The sequence below is a fragment of the Tachypleus tridentatus genome, chromosome 2, assembly GCF_004210375.1.
Source record: "Tachypleus tridentatus isolate NWPU-2018 chromosome 2, ASM421037v1, whole genome shotgun sequence".
Classification (NCBI taxonomy): Eukaryota; Metazoa; Arthropoda; class Merostomata; order Xiphosura; family Limulidae; genus Tachypleus; species Tachypleus tridentatus.
In genome coordinates, this window is record NC_134826.1 from 99,299,051 (window position 1) to 99,302,637 (window position 3,587).

A 3,587-nucleotide genomic window follows, 5' to 3' on the forward strand; every position below is an offset into this window, starting at 1 on the left:
CAACTTAGTAGAAATTTTAGTAGTGTACGGTATTATATGTTTGCTTGTATAGTTATTATGGGTGATATATTGTTTTTAGCTTATTTTCAATAGTTTATAATATTCTGTTTGTACGTAAAAGCAGTGATGTTGAGGTTGTTCATTGTTTGCAGTAGGAATTTTGGTATCGTATAACATCATGTTTGTACATGTATCACTACGTGATTATTGGAGTTTTTTAAGCAACATTTTCAAATTGTGCCATAATATATGAGGCATTTAAACCTGTAGAGATTATACGGTTATTGTGTTGTTTACAACTAGGCAATTGATAAAGAGTAGTGTTATATTTAAATGTGAGGTGCTATTGCATTATGTTTTTGTATCATAACACAGTAGTGTGTTGTGCGGGCAAAGCAATCTGCTGCAAGACACACTGTGTGCTGTTGACATGAGTGATACTTAGCGATTTTCCACTTTTTGTAGATCTGGATTGTGGTAACAAAATTCAAATTATTATATATTTTCAGTAATTGTGTTCTACTGGACTCTTATTTCAGATACCATATTTATTACCATACATTACCATCGTATGTATTAAAGAATCTGGTTGTTTATGTAAAGCAAAAATCTGTTCCGAAGAATAAGTTTGCGATCCTAAAGTTAATGTGGATTACTATCAAATGTCACTTTCTTACTTGCTTTCTTTTGTTGCTATATATTGACAAAAATTGTGGTATTTAATCAAAGATACCTTGAGTTTGAACAAAGGTACATCCAATAACGTGTTGATCGTGCAAGTTAAAGAAATAAAATCAAAATTGGTAACTAAATTAGTACACTTACAAGTTGAAAAGAATTTCACAAAAATATTCATTCATTAGTTAACTCGGCTGAGTATTTGGTTTTATCTACCATCATGTTGAAAGAGTATTTGATTAGACTGGCCTGACATTTGGTATTATACGATATTACTTTGACACATTTATTTAATATAGTATACCTGAAGAGCTGCGAAAAATCTTTAATAAAATTGTATTTAATAATTATTAGCTTTGATTATATGTGAGAAGCTAACCTCATGAAGCCTCTATCACTACTGTACCCAAGGTTTTCAGTTGGTTTCTCTCATTGTTAACCATATTTTCGGCCATTATCCCAAGAACACCTGGTAAGGTTGGACCTGCTTATCAATTTACTAAACTTGAGTATGTTATATTAAAGGATTTTTTAATCTGAAAATCAACAAGTCACATAAAACCCATAGCCTTCATAATCTTCCAGTGGAACAGAATAAATCAGAGCTACAAACTAACATTGTTTTGAGTACTATATGGATGCTACAGAAAATTTTTTATTTGTGTAGAGTATGTAACAGGCCTTTCAGGAACCAAATTTTTGGACTTTCAGACCTTAAAAAAAATGTTTAGGTCAAAAATTTCGAAGTTACAAAATAAGAATATCCCTTACAATTTATTGCATTGAAAACTAAAGAAATATGGGTCAACTTGAGAATCCAGGACCATCGATAAATAGACTTGTAATAAATCTTATTCATGTTACAGAAGACAAAGCGCGACATCTTGTAACAGTTGAGAATCCAGGAACACAAAGATACGAGGCAAAATCTGTCTACATGACACAGTAAACAGTAGATAACACAATATAGAATAACGTACCTCTGGAAAAACAATACAAGTCAAGTATACACAAACTGCTTTCACAGTGTATATCTGTTCAACTGTCGCATACCCCGACAGTTGGATATTGAATATAAATATTAACGCTATTCTCAACAGAGGTGTATTGGTCAAGTTGCCAGATGCATTTCATGTGGATTTATACGTGATCAAACTGTTAAAAAGACTCTTTGACACAGTCAACATTGTACACTAGGTAGATTATATAAAACATTTATGAAAGTATTATCTGCTTTAGACATGTCAGCCTTAATGTGGAGTCTTTTGCAATAAAAACTACGCTGTAGGGCTGTTATAAAAAAATACAAGGTCGCCAAACAGAGTCTGACCTAATGTGGTGACGTGATCTATAACGACGTGGCGAGGTTTCAAAACCGTTTTAATGAGAAGTAGTGGTAATATTAGACACTTTATCGTAGGCAGTTAGGACGTACCACATAGCAGACATATAATTGTTTCATTATATACCATATCTTAGAAATAAAATAGTAAGACTACACATCATATCTTACATAAACAGTATTCAGATAAAATATCTTGTTTTACAAATATGATATTTAAATTGTCTAAGGTAGTTTAGACAAAGCAGCTTTAAATGTATGTTTATTTTGAATTTTATCAAAGACTTTATACTGTACTTCTAAGAGTAAAAATTATTGACTCTTTGAAATAATTTTGTTTTTATGTGATTCATTAGCACTAACTTCTCAAATTCCATGTTCCGATTTCAAACCATTTCGCGATGTACTCTGTAGATTACTGACAGATGTCTTGTTGAAGATTACCAAAAATGCTATTTATCTTCGGTTCGAGCTCCTTTGGAGGCAAGAGATGAAAAACGATGTTCTTCGTCAGAGTTCTGAAGCCAATTAAACTTCCGAAAGCAAATCCTATTTACACAGTCCTACAGAAGGAGTCAATTAAGTTGAAACCACGCCCCATATCCAAAAGTTGTTTAAATAGAGGAGATGCCTTCTTTATTTCTCGTTTAACGCATTTTTCTGACAACCTGTTTGTACGTGATGAGATGTTAGTAGATGATACAAGCTCACACCATTGGTCCTCTACCAATTTACTCGTACTTACCTGAATTTTCAATAGAATGTCTGATTTTGTCAAAAAAAATCGCCCTTCACTTCCTAATATATATATATATTTTTTATTTTCGTATTTTTAAGTATTGCGGATTTCCTAGGATTTCATAAAAGTATAAGAGACAAACTGCTTTTAAAATATGCCAAAAGTAAGGGTCATGCTACAAATATCTAGAATCGTACCAACAACAGAAATAAACCATTAAACAGCCCAGGATCTTGTACTCCAACCTAACACTTAAATTACTGTGCAACACTCAACGGACATACGACTATAAACCTGTATGTCCTGTTTATATTTTATTCTCTCAGTAGCATTTCTAAAGAAACAAAACCAAAGAAAGTATACAAATTTCTAATATTTCTGTTATTTGTTCTAACATATTGTTAAATGCTCAAATTAGAAAAATAAAACCGTTACCTTACAACTTACAGATTAATGTTCTCTATTAGAGGCTATTTTGTACTACATTAATACTGTAAATATAGTGCTTTCTTGAAACACTTAATGTGAAAATCTAAAAATTTAAACATTTATAAATTTGGAACCATATAAACTTCAATCTAAAACAATATCGGTTCATTGATTTTAGGTACGACGAGTTTGTACTTATTTCTACTGCAACTCCATTTGATAGCTTCTAAAACCAATTTCCCTTTGTCCAACAGTATTTATAAAGCATTATTGTATAAAGAAGTTTCACTCAAAAGAAGGCGTTCTCATTCAATCAGTGCCAGAAACGTTTGTCAAGATCATGGTTCAAGAAATTTCAAGACGACATTTTCAAAAATTATTGATTTGAAAATCAGCAAA